Genomic DNA, 22,484 nt, shown 5'->3' on the forward strand with positions numbered 1-22,484 from the left:
TTATAGATATAAATGCATTGTACAGTTTTTAAAAACAATAAATTATTATTCAATTTATACGTGGCATGATTGTTCAAATATTTTTATTTATTTATTATGTAATCCTTATTACAAAAATTTCATATCGCTTCCGTACCAGATGTATTAAGTATCTGTGATTTGACATATCGAATAATAAATTTAATTTAAATATTAAGACTCATTGTAAATTTATTCATCAATTAATTGATATGTCACTAGTGTTTAACATAACGGTGATATGGTACATCAAATTCATCGTTATAAAAGTTTATGATATGTCTCAAGAATTAAATAATTGTCATATCATTGATACTTAACATACATTAAATATCGATGCTTAATAAACGATTCATTTTTATACATTTATATTATCTTTCAATTGATGATTACTTGCACTCAAAAGAGTATATATATAAATGTATAGTCGATGGAGTGTCTGGATGGACACCACACTTTTGAGTAGTAGTTGTTGCGGCGATAGCTTAGTCATGTTAAATATGACGGCGCGAAGTTGAATTAAATATTATACAAGTTGGGTTTAGTATTTTTGAGAGATCAACGAGACAAAATATTTTGCCATCTTGTTAAAATTTATGTTGACCATCCATTATTTAATTAGAAATACATACTAGTAGCAGCTTTTCGAGTTTCATGAGGTTTCAAATCCGAAGAAGATTGATGATGAATGAGGAAATTGGGCAAGTGAGTAGGTGAAACCGAGAAAATGTCTTCCTACGATGCAGAGGCGGAGACCAGTTCTCTACTAGTAAACAATGCGGCGGAGAGGTGGTGGAGCAAGATTATCGATGTGGATGAGGCGAAAGATCACATTCTCTTCGCATTGCCCATGATTCTGACCAACTTTGTGTTGGGAATCTATTTAACATGGGCAACGAAAAATTAAAACAATTTTCAATTCCCACCAAGGATCGTCTTTGTGTTTAGATAGAAATTGCGCTAAAAGATATACCTTTTGTTGAGATCTACAAACTCCTTTACAATTCTTTGTTCCAACGATCTTGATTAGCCATCTACAACTGTCTAATTGTCCAGCCTCCAACGGTGATTCACACAAAGAACAAGATTGTAGGATTAGAGTTTTCGTCTTGTACTAACAAGAATAATGAATTTTCTCTACTGATTTGTAAACCCTAATAACTTATTTGTATGAGCCTAAACGGACTTGGCCTGATCCGGTCCAATATTTAATTAACTCATTTAATTAAATTCGGTCTGTGAATTAATTAATCAAATTAATTAATTTGAGCCTATAAATAAGTAACCCAATTAATTAATTTATCAAACGCTTGTTAAACTAATTAATCAATAAATCACAATCTTCCAGTTTTCCTTCTGTGTGCGACCCATCAGGTTCCCGATCAAGATGCCTAACGAGATGACATATTATTTTGATTTAATCAAAATTGATAAATTAAAACACCATTTTAATTTATCACCAATTTATACTCGTCGTCCCGGATTGACATCTAGTAATGTGTCAGGGCAATACATGTGACGGAAAATGTCACGTCGTATGACAAAATCAAACTCGTTCATTTACCGTAAAACTATAATCCCTTCGTCAATATGATCCGATCAATTACAAGATATGAAAATGTGTTAATCCCGATTATCGATCATGTCTCTCATTTCACTATTAAGTCAATATAAGTTGAAAACTTCTTTTCGACTTATGAGAACACATCGGCCAAGGATTTCATTATCGACTTAATTGAATGAAACGCAGATCATAATCTCTTACTATTTAAGAGTGACGAATCATCTATTGGTCATTCACAACTTTCATACGATTCCGGACATACCCGAATAATACCGTATTAGCGGCTCTTGGCAAAGCAACATCCAAAATTGCCAAAGTATGACTGTCCTCATATAAGGTACCATGACGACCTCAAGTCAAAGGACCAATTTCGCTACCAAACATTAGAGATTAACCATTGACACTTAGATAGTTATCCATGTGGTATCTCTCGATAGGTCTCCAATGTTTTGTTCTATAACAAAACATCCACATGTTCATTTAAGTGTCATCACACTTTAACTTGTGAGATTAGCTACTTACTTCATAAGTAAGAAATGTCACACGTGATTGTCTATCCGTAATAACGATATCCATATCTTGTTATTACTTACGACCACGAATGAGTTAAGATTTAATCATATGTAATTTGTATCTCACAATCACAATTTCTTGTGATTAACAAATTACGAAAATTTGAATCTATGAACTCTATAATTTAATTTAATTGTCTATTAATTAAATAATAGATCTGTCATTAAATTGCATTAATTATATATTAAAAGTATTTATGTCCAAAGTTGATTGGACCTAGGGCATAACACTTACACGTTGCTTACTATTTTATACCTTTGGTGTCTGTAATGTTTGCCGGCCACCTTGGAGAGCTCGAGCTCGCCGGCTCTAATCTTGCCACTTCCTGGGCTTCCGTTTCTGGTTTTGCTCTTATGGTAAATCCCTTTATACTCTCCAAGAAAATAAATTATTGACTGTATATGGACTGTGAAGATTTTATTGACTTATTTAATCAAATTTCTTATTAATAATTAGTAGTGTTTTCAAGAAATTTATTAATCCAAGATCTGAAAAATTTATACAACCAAATCATACATAGCAGATTTACAGAAAAAACCTAAACCACTGGATCAAGATTTAGATCTTTCATTTAGGCTCAGACCATACGCCCTTTTAGACCATCACAGAGGCACCGAACTCAGAAACACGAGTCCTCACAACCCCAAACACAAAGTCGCTTCACTGGAACCGAAAATGGACAGACCACTTCCAACAGTTTACTCACACAAAGGAGACTAACACAAGGACACGATTATCACAAAGATAATCAACAGAAAATCTAACATAGAGAAGAAGAAAGAGTCACAAAGACGAAGCCCTTGAAGGTTCCAGAAGACGCAGAGAAAAACAGAGAATAGAAAATAACGATCTAGCTGCCAAACAAAGCAAAGGGTCGTATTTATAGTAAAACCCATCCACCGTTGATTAAGCGGGTCAATCCAACGGTCCAAGAGCGACTAAGATACATGGGCTGAATATTGGGCTCGTTTAAGTAGGCCTTCTAGGTATATTAATAATGGACCATCTATTGATTCCATATTGGGCCTTTTTCATCACTGCCTATTAGTTGGACTGATCAAATGGCATCACAGCCCAACAGATCTCCACCTTGATGCCAGTGATCATACAAGAAGCCTAATAAATGCAAAATACAATTTAAATGTCCTTCTCAAGAAGACAGCTTCCCAGTATTCTCAACAAGCATCAACCTTAGCACCTGTACAGAACAAAACACTTAACCAGCATCAATGTTCAAAATTTGTAAACAAGACTTAAACTTGTTTAAAGATATTACCTTAGTACCTACATCAGCTGGATTAAACTGAGTTGCAATTTTCTCAAGTAAAATAAGTTCTTTAGAAACAACATCTCTGATAAAATGCAACTTAACATCAACGTGTTTGGTTCTTTCATGAAAAATAGGGTTTTTACATAGGTGAATTGCACTTTGACTATCTGAATATAAGACAACAGGGTTACTCAATTCATTTATTTCAGATAACAAGCCCTTAAGCCATGAGGCTTCTTTTATTGCTTCAATTGCAGCAACATACTCAGCTTCAGTAGTAGATAAAACAACAATATGTTGAAGTTGAGATTTTCAACTAATACATGTATTACACAAAGTAAACATATAAGAAGTAGTAGATTTCCTATTGTCTCTATCTTCGGTAAAATCTGAATCTACAAAACCCTTAAGTACAACACCTTCATTACAGGCACTAAAAATCAAACTAACATGTGAAGATCCTTTCAAGTATCTCAACAGCCATTTTAGAGCAACCCAATGGTCAGGTTCTGGATTGGCCATAAATCTACTAAGTGTACTAATGGAATGAGCTACATCAGGCCTAGTACATACCACAGTGTACATAACAGAACCTACGGCATTAGCAAATAGTACATTTTCCATTTGTCTAATGTAAGATTCATCTACAAGACATTGCTCCTTACTAAGTTTAAAATGGCTGGCCAATGGAAGTGAAACAGATTTAGAGTTATGCATGGAAAACTTAGTCAACATTTTTTCAATATATGCAGTTTGCTTCAAGTACAGTAACCTATGGTGCCTTTTCCTAGTGATTTCCATTCCTAGAATTCTCTTTGCATGTCCTAGGTCTTTCATTTCAAATTCAGTACTTAAAGACCGTTTTATCTGATTAATAACATGCATATTCTGACCAATCAGCAACATATCATCCACATAAAGAAGTATAAAAGCAACAATAACATTTTCATCATTTCTTTTAAAATAAAGACAATGATCATATTCACTTCTTATGAAATCAATAGCAGATATAAAATTATCAAACCTTTTGTACCATTGTCGTGGAGATTGTTTTAAACCATATAATGATCTTTTAACTAACACACATGATCGAAATTAGTTTCATCAATAAAACCAGGTGGCTGTCTCATATAAATCACTTCATCGAGGTCACCATGCAAGAAGGCAGTTTTCACGTCCATTTGTTCAAGTTCAAGATCAAAATGAGCAACAAGAGCAAACATAACTCTAATTGTTGTGTACTTTATCACATGTGAAAATATCTCATTATAATCTATGCCCTCTTTTTGCGTAAATCCTTTCGCTACAAGTCTAGCCTTAAATCTTATGGGCATCTTTTCAGCATTTCCCTCCTTAACACTAAAGATCCACTTGCAATCAACAAGGGTCTTACCTGTAGGTTTAGGAACTAAAGTCCAAGTTTCATTTTTCATTAAGGAGTCCATCTCATCTATCATAGTAGCATGCCATTTCTTAGACTGCTTGCAGCTCATTGCTTCTTCATAAGATTTTGGTTCTTTAAACACTAAGTCTTGATAGGACAAAATAGCAAGTGAAAGGTAATCCCCATACCTAACCGGCTCTCTTACTTCTCTCCTAGTCCTATCTCTAGCTAATTGGTAATCTCCCAATTCATCAGGCTGACTTTCCAGATTTTCTTGAACACTTTCCTCTTCATTTTCTAGAGGACCAGAAGCTGTTTCAGCTTCTTCATCCACCTGTTCATCACTAACAAGTTCATTAGGTAAGCCAAGCTCCACCTGCAGCTTCGTATTATCACCCCTTTCATCACCTGATAGCCCTTTTAGCTCCTTATTTTCTAAACAAGGCATTTTTGACTCATCAAAAGTAACATCTCTGCTGATGATGATTCTAAAGCCTTTTACCTCTTTACTCCATAGTCTATAACCTTAAACCCCATTGGGATATCCCAAGAAAACACACTTCTGGCCCCTAGGTTCAAGTTTTCCTATACTCTGATGGGAATAGGCGGCACAACCAAAGATTCTTAAATGAGAATAATCAGGAACATGTCCTGTCCATAGCTCTTCTGGGGTTTTATCACTTAGAGCATTTGAGGGGGTCCTATTAACAATATATAAAGCTGTCATTACAGCTTCACCCCATAACACCTTAGGGACACCTGAGCCTATCAACATGCACCTAACCTTATCTAGCAAGGTTCTATTCATCCTCTCAACGACTCCATTCTGCTGAGGCGTATAAGGTACTGTTTTATGCCTTTTAATACTAGATTCTTTGCACAACTGATCAAATTCAGCATTGCAAAACTCAAGGTCATTATCCGTCCTAAGGATCTTAATTTTCTTCCCAATCTCATTTTCAACAAGAATCTTCCAAGTTCTAAATTTCTCAAAGGTTTCAGATTTGTGTTTCAACAAATAAATCCAAACCTTCCTAGAATAGTCATCAATCAAGGATAAGAAATATATATTTCCTCCTTGAGTGATAGTGGATGAAGGCCCCCATAAATCAGCATGTATATACTCAAGGATAGAGGTGGTTCTATGTTTTCCTGTGTTAAAATGCAGCCTATGCTGCTTTCCTAAAGTGCAGTTTTCACAAAAAAACACCTTAGATATAGAGTCCTTCCCAAACACACATTTCTTATAAAGGATGTGTAGGCCCCTTTCACCTACATGGGCCAATCTCTTGTGCCACTTTAAGGAAGCATCAACTTCTACACTAGAAGACTCGCCTATGTGATCAAACACTGTACTAGCTTTGTTCATAAAAATCTCATTTCTTTTAACACCTTTAAAAATAACAAGTGATCCTTTTATCACTTTCAAGAAACCATCTCCTATTTTTCCTTGCAATCCCATATCATCTAGATTTCCCATGGAAATCAGATTCTTATTTAATTCAGGATCATACCTCACCCTTTCAAGAGTATAAAGGTATCCATCATCAAATTTCAAAGTGACATTCCCAACTCCCTCAACTCTGCAGACTACATTATTGCCCATAACCACTTCTCCTCCATCAATTTTCTTAAAATTGTCTAAATATGCCTTCTTAAAGGTCATATGGAAGGTACAACCAGAATCCAAGATCCATTCTTGGTTCTGATTCTCATCAACAACATTTGCAGAGCTAGGTAAATTTTCAGTCATAGCATATACATCAACTGTGGCAGAACCTTCAGATTCTACCACATTACCTTCATCAACACCCTTAAGCTTCTGTTCATTTTTCTTCTTATAACCATTCTTTAATAAAATGTCTAGATTTCCCACACCCATAACACTTTTTAGTCCTAGTCCTTGACTTAGACCTGCCTCTACTTTTAAACTTTCTCCTACTATTGTTTCCCTGATTATTATGGCTTTCCTGAGTACCACTAGACCTACTTAAAGTCCTCCCTCTAGCAAACAAGTTTTCATGGCCACTATTACCTCTCTCAAACTTAAGTTCAAGTTCCTTACTCCTTAAAGAGTCTATGACAATATCAGGTGTAAGAGTATCTCTACCATACTTAATGGCAGCTTTAACCTCTTTGTAGGCTTCAGGTATAGCATTAAGTAGTACTACAGCCTCATACTCATCAGAAACTTTCTCACCTGTATTAATAATGTCTTGAACTAACTTATTAAAAATGTCTAAGCTGTCTTCTAAGTCTCTACTTGGATCTATCCTAAAGCTGAAAATTTTCTCTAATAGAAACAACTTATTAGGCAAAGACTTAGGTAGGTAAAGTTTCTCTAATTCATCCCATAGGGCCTTAGCAGTATCATGTTTGCCTACTTTTCTTAAAATTTGATCAGACAAATGCAAAATAATGGAAGTATAAACAAGTTCATCAGATTCCTCCTTTTGATCATCTGTCATGGTATCAGGAAATTCATCTGTTATTACTTTAGAAACTTTTTACTGAACTAAAATACCTCGCATTTTTTGTTGCCAAATGGGAAAATCCCATTTTCCATAAAAAACACCAAGTTCAAAAGATTTTGTCATGTTTTATTGTGAAAAACTAACACACGGTATTTTTTGACAAATTATAACAGAACACATGATCAACTTTTGAAAATATCTATTGAATTTGACCTTCGCAAAAAATTTATGTTTTAGGTCACAAAAAAAGTATGCAGTCAAATGAATGAGCCACAATTATTTTTAATCACAAATAATTTCAATCAATAACAGGATTAGTAGATATTCTAATGTAAACACCACAAGAACCAGAAAATATAACAATGCAGGCAATAACCATATCTCATTATTAAAAATCAATATCTGCAGGACCTAGGGTTGATCAAATTCACCAGGATTCCGTGAGAATCAAGTTCTCAGGTCAATGCTTAATTTGAATAACCCAAACTTTAATGATCACAGGCAAATATAATGAGATATCACTAACTAATGTAACAAGTTACAATATACAGCAATTAAACATATCAACATAGAGGCATATACCCATAAATGCAGTGTTAAGTGTGTGTGCAGTCATGTAGGGTTCAAGAAGTGCAAACCGAGGATGGTTAAACAGTTAACCACCAACTGAAATCAAGAACGAGTTATCGCAGCAGGGGATAAGTGCTCTGCCGGTCACCAAATTACAAGTCAAGCCCTTACAGCTTCGAGTCCTTCAAATTAGTTTCAAAGTTAGGGTTCTAGCTCAAGAACGAACCCACATGAACTCGTTTTTTAAGATTCTTTCACAGATCAAGGCGAGGAGTCACAGAACTTCCTTGCATTTCACAGTCCAGTAATGAATCAGCTCCACAGACCACTAGGTTGACTTAAATCAAAACCTAGGGTTTCGCGATCTACAGTCGAACACCTGGAAATTACTTTTCCAGTGTTCAAACCTTCGATCGAAGGCTCAAGAACGAACATACAAGGCTCTGATACCACTATTAATCCAAGATCTGAAAATTTTATACAACCAAATCATACACAGCAGATTTACAGAAAAAACCTAAACCATTGGATCAAGATTTAGATCTTTCATTTAGGCTCAGACCATACGCCCTTTTAGACCATCACAGAGGCACCAAACTCAGAAACACGAGCCCTCACAACCCCAAACACAACGTCGCTTCACTGGAACCGAAAATGGACAGACCACTTCCAACAGTTTACTCACACAAAGGAGACTAACACAAGGACACGATTATCACAAAGATAATCAACAGAAAATCTCACACAGAGAAGAAGAAAGAGTCACAAAGATGAAGCCCTTGAAGGTTCCAGAAGACGCAGGGAAAAACAGAGAATAGAAAATAACGATCCAGCTGCCAAACAAAGCAAAGGGTCGTATTTATAGTAAAACCCATCCACCGTTGATTAAGTGGGTTAATCCAACGGTCCAAGAGCGACTAAGATACATGGGCTGAATATTGGGCTCGGTTTAAGTAGGCCTTCTAGGTATATTAATAATGGACCATCTATTGATTCCATATTGGGCCTTTTTCATCACTGCCTATTAGTTGGACTGATCAAATGGCGTCAAAGCCCAACAAAATTGATGTGATTTTATTTTCTTATTTGACCAGTTTAACATCTATATGTCAAAGACTAATCTTGCATCACATGATTGAGATAGAAGTTAATTAGAAGTTGATCAGTAAATTATTTAGATTGTAGTTGATGTGAAGTGTACAGTGTAGAGATGCATGATTTTTCTTCATGTTTTTGTGCTTTGGACTTTCATTAGCTAAAACCTAGGATTCATGGAAACTCTCTGGACGCTAGCGTTTCGATTTGAAAAACGAAATTCTTTGGAAACTCTCTGAAAATGTTTCGAAAACTCAATATTTTTTCCCTTTTTTAATGGAATTCGGAAATTCTAAGAAAACTTTTAGGAAACTTTGAGTGGAAAAATTCCTAATTTTTACCACAAAAAAAAATAAAAAAATAAAAATCATGGGTTCTAACCAAAAGTTAACTCGATTATGGGTTTAGGCTTAAAATTAACTTAAATTATGGGCTTTATTTATTATTTAAAAGTATTATAATTCTATATAAACCTAAATTTTCTAATTATTGTGCCACCTTTATCAAATTCTAATTGTTTGTCAAGAATTGTGTGACATTGAGGAAGATAGTAGACGTGGAATGTAGCTGGGGATCAATTTGACTCTTTTGAAGATATTGGAACGCTTGATATTTCAAAGCTTTCTTTAGATGAACTAGAGATGAAGGCCATGTTATTCAATGATGCTGGTGATAGTTTTATAAATATTGACGGTGGTGATGCAGCTGAAGCACTTTGACTTGAGAATTTTTTTTTTAGTTTGACTGTTGATTCATTATCAATAATTGTTTCGACTTTTAAGATGACAACCATTTTATGTCAAGATCTTAGTTAAATTAGATAGATAGTAGAAATTTTATTATTTAACTAATATTATAGAGTTTTTTGAAGTTGAATATTGAATTAATGAAATTAAATTAATTTTAATATAACATTTCCAAAACGTTTCATGTTCTACATTTTTCAGAAATGTTATTTTCCCGTGTCCTATCCTGTTACGCTTCCCCTTTCAGTGCAACATAGGCTAAAACTGCAGCCAACCAAACTCTCCTAGATTTTTATCATTGTTCGGTCGAGAAGTTATGGTACACAGAGTGCGTCGCATGAATTTTTTATCTTGTAAAAATCTCTACAGTGAAGAGGAAAAAAGAATTCCCGTATGCTAAAATGACTGAGGAAATTTTGTTTGAATTGGAGAGAAAGAAAATAATATTTCTTCTTATTATTGAATATGTATTGATACATATTTTGTAGAGAACAAACTAATGACTATACAAGGAAATATATTATTACAGAGAACAAATTAAGGGAATCCTATAATCTTGCATAATATGGATTGATTCTTTCCCTTTGAGGCTTAATACAACTCATTTGACACTCCCCCTCAAGTTAGAGCATATATGTCGTCCATGCCTAACTTGCTAATTGAGCTGTGAAAAACTCTTCCTTTAACTGCTTTGATGAGTACATCTGCAAGTTGATCTTCGGATTTAACAAATGGTAATTTAATAATCTTAGCCTAAAGCTTTTCTTTGATGAAATGTCTATCAACTTCAACATGTTTGGTTCTATCGTGTTGCACTGGATTATGTGCGATAATTGCAGCTTTGTTGTCACAATGTAATTTCATTGCATGTTTAGGTTCGAATCCCAAATCTGTCATCAAGTTCCTAATCCAGAGTAGTTCACATACTCCATATGCCATACCCCTATATTCTGCTTCAGCACTAGACCTTGATACCACATTTTGTTTTTTACTCCGCCAAGTGACCAGATTACCTCCTACAAAAGTAAAATATCCAGATGTAGATCTCCTATCATTAGTAGAACCTGCCCAATCTGCATCAGTATGACCTTCAACATCTAGATGACCATGATGTGAGAACATTAATCCTTTTCCAGGAGCTGACTTCAAGTATCTCAGAATTCTGTTCACAGCATCCATGTGAGCTTCCCTTGGCGCGTGCATGAATTGGCTGACCATGCTTACTGCATATGCTATGTCAGGTCTAGTATGTGATAGATATATCAACTTACCCACAAGGCGTTGATTTCTTTCTTTGTTGGTGGGAACTTGGTCAAGATATTCACCAAGTTTGTGATTTTCTTCCATCGGAGTCTTTGCTGGTTGGCAAGCTAGCATTCCTGTTTCAGTCAAAATATCAAGGGTATACTTCCGCTGTGAGAGAAATATTCCTTGTTTCGAGCGAGCTACTTTAGTACCCAAAAGATACTTTAGAGCATCGAGATCCTTCATCTCAAACTCACTCTCTAAATGACGTTGTAATGCTGTCTTTTCTTCAGGATCATTCCCGGTAACCACCATGTCATCAACATACACAATAAGGGCCGTGACCTTACCTTTCCTATGTTTCAAGAAAAGGGTATGATCCAAGTTACTTTGTTTGTAGCCGAAATTCTTCATTGATTTGTTGAACCTCCCAAACGATGCTCTTGGTGATTGTTTCAATCCAAGAGATTTTCTCAACTTACATACCATATTGATCTGATTTAACACCTTCTTACATCCTAGAGGGGATCCATATAGACTTCTTCTTCTAAGTCTCCATGTAAGAAAGCATTTTTTACATCGAACTGATATAATGGCCAGTCCATGTTTGCTGCTAAAGATTGAATTACCCGAATAGTGTTGATCTTTGCTACTGGAGCGAAGGTTTCATCATAATCGATCCCATAAGTCTGAGTGTATCCTTTTGCCACCAATCTTGCTTTATATCAATCAATGGTACCATCTTCTTTGAATTTTACTGTATATATCCATTTGCAACCTACTGTTCTTTTTCCTTCAGGAAGGGTAGTCATTTCCCATGTGAAATTTTTTTGGAGGGCCTCCATTTCTTCATTCATTGCATGTGTCCATTTGGGGTCTTTCAGGGCTTCTTGCACATTACTTGGAATAGAAATAGTGGATAATTGACATGCAAATGATGCACATGACGAAGAGAGCCTATGTATAGACATGTAATTAGCGATAGGGTATTTAACATTTGCCTTAGGGTCAGGCTCATATTTTTGTCTGGGAATCCCTCTAGTTGTGCGAGCGGGTAACTGATAACCTGTGTTTTCTGTGTGATTTGACTTAGTTAAAGTGTTTGGGTTTCGTGTTCAGTTAACTGTGGAGAATTTTCAGGGATGATTAGAGGTGGTACTACAGGAGAAGTTGGGAAAGTATCTTCAGTATTATCTGGAGTTACCAAGTTTTGAGTCTCTTGATCTTGTTGCATGGTAGTAGCTAGTGAATTAGTGGTTACTACATCGTTAAGTATTGTCGCAGGTTGTTCAGTCTCTTTAGAAACTTGGATGATTTGATTCTGAGTGCCTCCTGCAGAGATAGAACTTTAATTCTAAGTATTTCCTGCAAAGATAGAGTTCTCCCCCTGCGGGGGATGCTTAGAATCTTCCCCTGAGTAGTAGAATTCACCCTCAAGAAAAGTAACATCTGTAGTGACGTACAATGTCTGAGTAGGAGGATGGAAACATTTATATCCCTTCTGAGTGTCCGTATACCCTACAAAGACACAACGTAGTGCGCATAGATCGAGTTTGCTGCGCTAATATGGATATACCTGAACATAGGCAACACAACCAAAGACTCGAGGTTCAAGGTTTGGTGTAGACGGTATAGTAAGAAGAGTGTTCAATGTCTGAAATGGAGTTTGATACTGGAGGGTGCTGGATGGTGTTCTATTAATCAGGTAAGCAGCGGAACAAAGCGCCTCTTTCCAAAAATAATGTGGCATGTGGGCATCAAATAAGGAGGCACGAACAACTTTCAAGAGGTGTCTATTCTTACGTTCTGCTACATCATTTTGTTGTGGTGTATATGCACACGTAGTCTGATGAATTATACCATTATGACTCAAAAAACCTTGAAGATCATTGTTGACATACTCTCCTCCATTGTCAGACCTAAGTACTAAAATTTTCTTATCAAACTGAGTAGTAACATATTGATAGAATTGTTTGAATTTTGGAGTGACTTCACTTTTCTATTTCATGGGAAAAATCCAAGTCATTCGGGTGCAATCATCTATAAATATCACAAACCACTTAAAGCCACGAATAGTGGAAACTTTTGATGGTCCCCAAACATTGAAATGAACAATCATAAATGGAATAGAACTTTTATTTAATCGTAGTGAGTGAGAAATACGATGGCCCTTTGCCAAAATGTAAGTTTCACAATGAAAATCTGATTCAGTAAATTGAGAAAATAAATCAGGAAATAAAAGTTTCAGATAACCAAATGAGGTATGTCCTAAACGTCTATGCCACAGCCAAATCTTCTTCATCTGGACCGATGTATCTCCTCTTATAAGATGAGCTTCACTTAATCTTTTACTGCAATCTTCTGTTAAGTCCAGATAATACAACTTTCCCTTCCTAGTACCACATCCAATCACGGTCCTGGTATGAAGATCCTGGAAGAGACAATACAATGGCCAAAAACACACAGTACGGTTAAGAGAGTCAATGATTTGAGAAACAGATAATAATTCATAGTCAAGTGACGGGACAACTAAGAGATGATCTATATTTAATGACGGTATAAGAGATAGGGAACCTTCTCCCAAAACTGGGGAGGTAGTTCCATTAGCACTGGTAACATAAGTTTGGCTGGATGGTTTTTTTACGGAGTGTAACCCAGTAAAACTAGATGTCATGTGTTCAGTGGCACCACTGTCAATAATCCATGATCTATTACAAGTATGTGAAGATGTGCAAGAGGAAGTACCTGTGGTTACCAAGGCCTTGGAACCAAATGTACCTGATGAAGGTTCTGACATGTTTTCTTGAGATGATTCAGCAAATGAGGCTCTGCTTGAATCCTTCTTTCGCGCCTCATGGTGAATTATTTTTTGTGTAGATCATAAATTATTGCCTCATCAGAACCATCAGAATATGTCTTCCTGATTGCATCCCAGACCTGCTCGGCTGTGTCATAACGAATAAACCATTTCATCTGATTGGGTTGCATGGCATCAAATAACCAACTCTTGACTTGGCAATTTGATGCACGCCATTTATTGTATGTTGGATCTGTGGCTGCAGGTTGAGTTTTATCACCAGTCAAGTGACCATGTTTCTCTCGTCCAGCAATCTTCATCTCCATGACCTGATGCCATAGAGAATAATTATGTTCATCCAATTTGATTCCAATTGAGAAGTTGGAATTATCTCATTGGATGGTGACAATCTGGGTGGGTGAATTAAATTCACCAGCATTTTGGGATGAATTTGATACTGAATCATTGTCTTTATCTTCTCTAGTCATGATGGAGACTGTTGAAATAAAGAGCAGAAAAAAACAAAGCTAGTTTCGGAAGTCTGCAGAAATCGGCTATGGTTAGGTCAAGAGGCAAAGAAGATTTATGGCTCTGATACCATGTTTGAATTGGAGAGAAAGAAAATAATATTTCTTCTTATTATTGAATATGTATCGATACATATTTTATATAGAACAAACTAATGACTATACAAGGAAATATATTATTACAGAGAACAAATTAAGGGAATCCTATAATCTTGCATAATATGGATTGATTCTTTCCCTTTGAGGCTTAATACAGCTCATTTGACAAATTTCAAGAGTGAAAAGGAGGAGAAAACTTACACTAACTTCTACATGATATCTTGTTTCTGTACTTATTTGATTGGCTAGCAACCGATTTAAGTCTTTTACCTGACATTCTAGGTTGGCTTGAGTGGTGCACTTGAGACATTATGCGGGCAAGGATATGGCGTAAAATAGTGTAGGATGCTTGGAATATACCTACAGGCATCCGGTATTAGAACGCTCATTTTTGCCATCGCTGTATTAGTTCTCTGGTGGTATTTTGACATCGTTCTGACTTTACTACATCAAGATCCTCGGATATCAAAAGCAGGTGGTCTCTATTTGAAGTATCTCATTCCTGGATTACTTGCATATGGGTTGTTGCAAAATATCTTGAGATTTCTTTAGACTCAATCAATTGTCGTACTGTTGGTTGTGTGCTCATTGCTCCCTCTAGCCCTCCATATCGGTGTCGCCTATGCTTTGGTTTATTGGACTACACTTGCATACAAAGGAGCACCATTAGCAGCTTCAATTTCACTCTGGATCTCGATCCTCATGTTAGGCTTGTACGTGCTTAAAGCAAAGAAATTTGAGGAGACGTGGAATGGATTCAGGTCAGAGTCTCTCAGTCACATCTTCTCGAACTTGAAGATAGCCCTACCTTCAGTAGCTATAGTGTGGTTAGTCTCATATTCCAATTGATCTTTCCATTAATTCGAACACAGGGCGAGTAACATTTAATACAAAAACTTGTCTCGGTGAACTTATTTTTCTCATATTTTAATCAGTTTGGAGTATTGGACTTTTGAGATTCTGGTTTTGTTGGCTGTGTAAGGAATTTTTAAACGATTGTGTGGGCTTATATATGTAAATTGTTGTGTATTAAATTAAAGGCTATCAAATTCGGTTAAGCCCTGTTAAAAGTGATCTAATAAGGTTTCAATTTTGGGTCGTTATGCATCCAATTAAAGTGTGGGTTCTATATGTGTTGAGATGGGGCCCTGATTACTAATTCTATGATGGGCCGAATTAGGTCAAAAGGCATCTCTATATAAATACGATTATGGTCTCCAAATCACACGTATCTTTTGCTCATTCTATTTTGTCTCCCATCGCCAGAAAGAATTACGACCTACGTGTAGATTTGGAAGACTATACTTCAGGATTCAATTATTGCAAATAACAATGTCTGATTCAGGTACGCTTCTACTATAATTTATGTATTTCTTGATAATTTAACATGAAAGATCCAGTGGTTTAAGATAATAAATTATCCTACAAGTGTTATCAAAGTCTTTTCATGTTGAATAATTGAGAACCGAATAATTTATTTAGTTCTTGCAATACATTTTATGGAGTTTTCAGATTTGACAATTTTAGATCTTTATTTTGCTGAATTTGAAAAATTTTGCAGTATATTTTTCGTTATTATCTTTCATATTTGCATTAAAGACTTTGGAATTTCTAATTAGGAATTTAAAATTACAGTTTTTCATATTCGGATTCCATTTTTTTTAAGTGTACAGATTTTGTAGATTTAAGAAAAAAAAATTGATTCAATTTTGGATTGCACCGGCGGCAGCGCTCTCGTGCTGCTGTTACAAAATAGCAGCGCTGCTTTTGGGGAGGGGCGCCGGCTCCCAATTTAGCTACCGGCGTCGCGAAAAAATTTTTTTAGGGTTTTCAATTTTTGGGGGCTTTGAGGATGGGGGCGTCACGTGCAAATTAGATAACTTGAAGCCCCTTGGTTGCAATAAGGGTTAGGTTTATAAAATTAAGGTTTCAATCCCTAATATTTAAGGTATATTCAAGTTTGGGCCTTTAAGTGTTGGATTTAATAATTCAGTCCCTAAATTTTAAAAATTAATTAATTTGGGCCATTAAAGTTCAGATTTTTATAATTAAAGCCCTCAAACTTTAATTATTAATTCACATTGGCCCCCAAACTTTATAATTAATTCAAATTGACCCCTAAAGTTTCAAAATTTGATCCCTAAAGTTTTGCATTGGTCAATTTTTGGCCCCTACAATTTTAAATTTATTCTAATTGATCCTCTAAAGTTTTGAATTAATTAATTATGGTTCCTAAAGTTTCAAGTTTATTAATTTCAACCCCTAAAGTTTGGAATTAATTAATTTTGCCCCTTTCAAGTTTTGAATTATTAATCCTAAGGCCCCTAAAGTTTAAAACTAAGTCAAACATGCAAAATTGGCGATTTTCTTTCTCAAATTTTGGTACTAAGGACTCTTTTTTTAAGAAATATAATGTTCGAAAGTTAATTAATTGAAACAACATGTTGCCAAAGCAACCTCTCTTGTGAAAATTGATTAACCTAGAATATTAAAAGGTATTTGTGCATGTGTTATTCATGGAAATATTGATCGGCCCAAAGGAAGGTCAATATTTAGCCGAATACACGTGCACCTATGGTGATAAATATGTGATGATTATTTGGTTTAATGTGTGATCAATAAATTGGTCCAAAGAAAAGTTTATTGATTGACACATTATTTTACTGTCAATATTTGATCACTACACCAAGAGTACCACTTACAAGTCAATATTTCTGTCTAAAGACTAGATATTGATGTTGTGCTAGGTATCTCGTTATGGGCTCTACCACTATTTGAGATTATTATTATTTGCATATTAAAGATATTCATGTGAGCTATTCGTAATAATCGTTCTCTAATTTAGTTTCAAGTTCTACTGCTAATATCCCTACTAGCATCAACTCAATTCGAATCCTTAATGGCACGAACTTCAAGGTATGGCAAGAGAATGTGTTGATCATTCTCGGAGTCATGGACCTAGACCTTACTTTACGGGTCAATTAACCTACTAAACTTACTGATGAGAGTACATCTGATAACAAGAAGGAGATGGAAAAGTGGGAAAGATCGAACTGCATAAACTTAATGGTCATGAAACGTGCTATTCTGAAACCATTTCGGGGGCACTATATCTAATGAAGTAAGCACGTCTAAAGTTTTTCCTTAAGGATCTTGAGAAGAGATTTGCCAAGAATGAAAATGCTGAAACTAGTACACTTTTCGCAAACCTTACTTCAATGAGGTATAAAGGAAAAGGGAAAACCAACTGATAAGGAAGCTGTGAGTACAACATCACAAAGGAAATAGCATAAGGAACAAACTGAAGGTGGTTATTTCTTTTGTGGAGCTGCAAGTCAAAAGAAGAAGAATTGTACCAATTATCACGCATGGCATGTGAAGAAAGGTATTATTCTTCATTTGATTTGTTCTGAGATAAATTTAACTTCGGTATCTAGACGCACATGGTGGATAATTTCTAATGCAACAACTCATATTAGTGTGTCTATGCAGGTTGCCTGAGTTGCCAAAATCAAGTGATGGTGAAAGATACATCTATGTCGGTGATGGCAAGACGGTGAAAGTAGAGGCAATAAGAAAATTTAGATTATTGTTAAAGACTAAATTTTTTTGGATCTCATGAAACATTTACTGTATCGTCTTTTAGACGAAATTTGATTTCTTTTTCTACTCTGAACAAATTCGGGTATTCTTGTTCATTTGGGAATGGAAAATTCAATTTGTTTCACGATTCAAAATTGGTTGGTTCCTGTTCTTTATCATGTTACGATAATCTTTATTCAATTGATACAATTGTTTCTTACAATGAATCCTTGCATGTGAGTACTCGAGGTGTAAAGCGAAAATTAACAGGCTAGAATTTTGCCTCGTTGTGGCACAAGAGATTAGGTCACATCTCCAAAAGGAGAATTGAGAGACTTGTGTCTGATGGAATTCTCGACTCTCTTGACTTCACATATTATGATTTGTGTGTCAACTGTATAAAGGGAAAACAAATCAATAAAAGGAGATTTCAAGCCAATAGGACTTTGGACGTCTTAGAACTTATACATACGGATATTTGTGGACCATTCCCTATGGGTTCATGGAATGTTGAATAATATTTTATAACTTTCATAGATGACTTTTCAAGATATGGCTATATATATATCTCATTCATGAAAAATCAGTCACTGGATGTGTTCAAAAACTATAAAGCCAAAGTTGAGAACCAACTCGGCAAAAGAATTAAAAGCGTCAGATCTGGCCGTGGGGTGAATACTATGACAGATGTGACGGTTTAGGTGAACAACGTCCAGGACCATTTACTAAATTTCTAGAGGAATGCAGTATCGTCCCACAGTATACTATGCCGGGTTCGTCCACTATGAATGGTATTGTTGAGAGACGAAATAGAACGCTCAAGGACATGGTGAGGAGTATGATTAGTCATTCTACATTACCAAAATCTCTCTGAGATGAAGCATTAAAGATTGCAACATATATACTTAACAGAGTTCCAACTAAGGCCACTGATTAAATCTCATATCAGCTTTGGACGGGCAAGAAGCCTAGTTTGAAGCATATACACATTTGGGGGCGTTCAGCTGAAGCAAGGCCCTATAAGCCAAATGAAAAGAAACTTGACGCAAGGGCCATCGGTTGCTATTTTATTGGATATTCTGAAAGGTACAAGGGTTACAAGTTTTATGATCCCACAATTAAGGTAATTTTCGAGACATGAAATACTTGATTCTTTGAGGATGTTGAGTTTGCGGGGGGAGAAAGAGTTACAAGCTTTGCCTTTGAGGAGGAATATGTTGAGATTTCTCCAATTGCCATTGACAATGATCAAGTTTCTATCCCTGACATTGTTCAAGAAGCAACTCTAGATCAAGACAATGTTATATCTCCCTCTCAAGGTCAACAAATTGTTCCAGAAGAACAAACTCTACAACCTCAAGAACCAATGATATTAAAAAGATCCACTGGAGAGAGGAGAAGTGCGATTTCGGATATTACATCGTATTTCTCCAAGAACATGAAGTTGACATTGGAATGGTGGAAGATGATCTAATCAACTTCCGTCAAGCCATGGAAAGTTCTAACTCTCAAAAGTGGCTCGATGTCATGAATGAAGAAATAAAGTTCATGAAGGACAATGATGTATGGGACCTCGTTCCATTGCCTGAAGGTGTGAAACCTATTGGTTGCAAATGGATATTTAAGACCAAGAGGGATTCGAAGGGTGATGTAGAGAGGTCTAAGGCTTGTCTTGTCGCAAAGGGCTTTACACAGAAAGAAGGCATTGATTATAAAGAGATTTTCTCTCCGATTTCTTCGAAAAACTCTTTCAGGTCTATAATGACATTGGTAGCGCATTTCGATCTTGGGCTACATCAGATGGATGTTAAGACAACGTTTCTCAATGGTGACATTGATGAAACAATTTATATGGCACAATCAGAAAAACTTTGTATCGGACAATGTAAAGCAAATTGTTTGTAAATTAATGAAATCTATCTATGGACTCAAACAGACATCTCGTCAATGGTATTACAAGTTTCATCAAGTGATCATCTCATTTGGTTTTGAGATGAATTTGGTCGAAGATTGTATATACCACAAGTTCAGTGGGAGTTAATATATTTTCCTGGTTTTAAATGTCGATGATATGTTGCTTTCCAGCAACGATATAGGCTTATTCACGAAACCAAGAGATTTCTAGCAAAGAATTTTGAGATGAAAGATCTTGGTGACGCCTTTTTTGTATTAGGAATTCAGATACACCGAGATCATTCTCGGGGTATTCTTGGATTATCACAAAAGAGCTATATCGAAAAGGTACTTAAAAGATATGACATGCAAGATTGTAAACTAGGTGACACCCTTGTGGCTAAAGAAGACAAGTTCAGCTTAAGTCAATACCCTAAAAATAACTTGAAAATTAAAGAAATGTAGAAGATTCCTTATTCCTCGGTTATAGGGAGTTTGATGTATTCTCAAGTTTGTACGTGTCTAGATATAGCGTACATTATTGAGATGCTAGGGAGATATTTAATTAACTCGAGAATAGATCATTGGAAAGCATCCAAACGGGTCATGCGGTATTTACAGAGAACAAAAGACTATATGCTCACATATAGGAGATCGGATCAGTTGGAGATCGTCGATTATTCTGATTCCGATAGTAGGAGATCCACTGCTATGAGGCATCAAATCGTGGAATACGGCTGCAAAATTTTGTCACTGGGCTGCATATTATGGGCAACATAGAAAGATCGCTCAAGATATTTTGAGACAATAAATCAACAGTGCTGTATTCCATTAACAACAGGAGCTTGACAAAGTTGAAAAATATAGAGATCAAGTTTCTGGCTGTTAAAAAAAGAGTTCGGAGTGGACAGGTGTCAATAGAACACATTGGGAAAAACTCCATAATTGCAGATCCGCTCACTAAGGGATTGATACCCAAGGTCTTTCATGAGCACACTGCTCATATGGGTGCAATGTCTCTTGAGGATATTTAGTTTCAGTGGGATTTTGTATTTTTGTGCTAGACACATATACTGTCATTTTGGATATGGTTTAAGGTTAAAGTTATTTTTGGCTATAAGGTTTATTTGGTTTATTATCCTTGAACTTGTTTAAAATAATCTTACTAAGGTATTAAGGTGGATCAGTTGGAAATAGGCATGTTACAGATCACATCACATGTAATTTTCATGCTACATATCCATACTTAATCCATGTCATTCGAATATATCGATATACGTGACCATTGATGGGGTTAGCTACATAAAAATAGCGAAAGCTGCTTTGATCCTATGTTGATATGATTGATGAACGGGATTGTTTGGAGATGCATTCAGTAATGATGGCAAAATTCTGAGTACTCATAAGATTATATTTAATGCAAAATTATAAGGTGACACATATAACCCAAGTGGGAGATTGTAAGGGATTCTTAAACGATCGTGTGGGCTTATATGTGTAAATTGTTGTGTATTAAATTAAAGGCTATCAAATTCGAGTCCAGTTAAAAGTGATTAATAAGGTTTCAATTTTGGGCCGTTATGCATCCAATTAAAGTGTGGGTTCTATATGTGTAGAGACCGGTCCCAGATTCCTAATTCTATGATGGGCCGAATTAGGTCAAAAGGCATCGCTATATAAATACGGTTATGATCTCCGAATCACACATATCTTTTGCCCATTCTATTCTGTCTCCCATCGCTAGAAAGAATTACAGGCTACGTGTAGATTTGGAAGACTATATCGCGAGATTCAATTATTGTAAATAACCATGTCTGATTCAGGCACACTTCCGTTATAATTTATGTATTTCTTGATGATTTAACAAGAAAGATCCGGTGGTTTAAGATAATAAATTATCCTAAAGGCTGGACTTATGCCAAACTCGGAAGTTACTACTTCACTAATAGCAATGTGGTAAGTTTTGTATTTTTATTTTTTTATTTTTTCCGGCTCCTCCATGGACTTCTTTTTGTTAGGTGTGCGTACTAATTCTCCAAAATTACGTTTCTAGTGTAAATACCGAAGCCGTTGCCTACATGTCTACTTATGGCCTCTATGTTGCTGCAAGGTAATCTTATCGAGAAATCATTCTGCGTGTTTCAAATATCTCTATTAGTAACTTCTTCTTTACTACGCCGTTACTTTTGCAGCACAAGGGTGTATAATGAGTTGGGAGCCTGAAATCCTGATCGAGCTAAGCATGCCATGAGTGTCACACTAAAGCTAACTATTCTCCTTGCACTATGTATCGTTTTAGCCCTTACTTTCGGTCATAACTTGTGGGCTAGCTCGTTCAGTGACAGTCAAGTGATAATCAATTCGTATTCCCTTTCTCGTGGTGTCTATATTATGTGACTTTATCCAAGGAATCTTATCAGGTTTGATTACTAGATCTTTATTAGAATACGTTCGACTATCTGTTCTCTCAATGAAATTATACGATTCTACAGGTGTAGCCAGAGGATGCGGCTGGCAGCATTTGGCCATGTGCATTAATTTGGTGACATTCTACCTCGTTGGCATGACAATTGCCGCAATCCTAGGCTTCAACGTTAAACTATACGCTAAGGTAAAACTTTTGGTTCTCATGTTCTTTCTTAAACAT

General features: G+C 35.8%; 1 pseudogene; it reads left to right on the plus strand.

The window, feature by feature from the left end:
• The first annotated feature begins 745 nt into the window (after positions 1-745).
• Positions 746-22,060, plus strand: LOC111370158 (annotated as a pseudogene).
• The last annotated feature ends 424 nt before the right edge of the window (positions 22,061-22,484 follow it).

Source organism: Olea europaea, chromosome 21, assembly GCF_002742605.1.
Source record: "Olea europaea var. sylvestris chromosome 21, O_europaea_v1, whole genome shotgun sequence".
Taxonomy (NCBI): Eukaryota; Viridiplantae; Streptophyta; class Magnoliopsida; order Lamiales; family Oleaceae; genus Olea; species Olea europaea.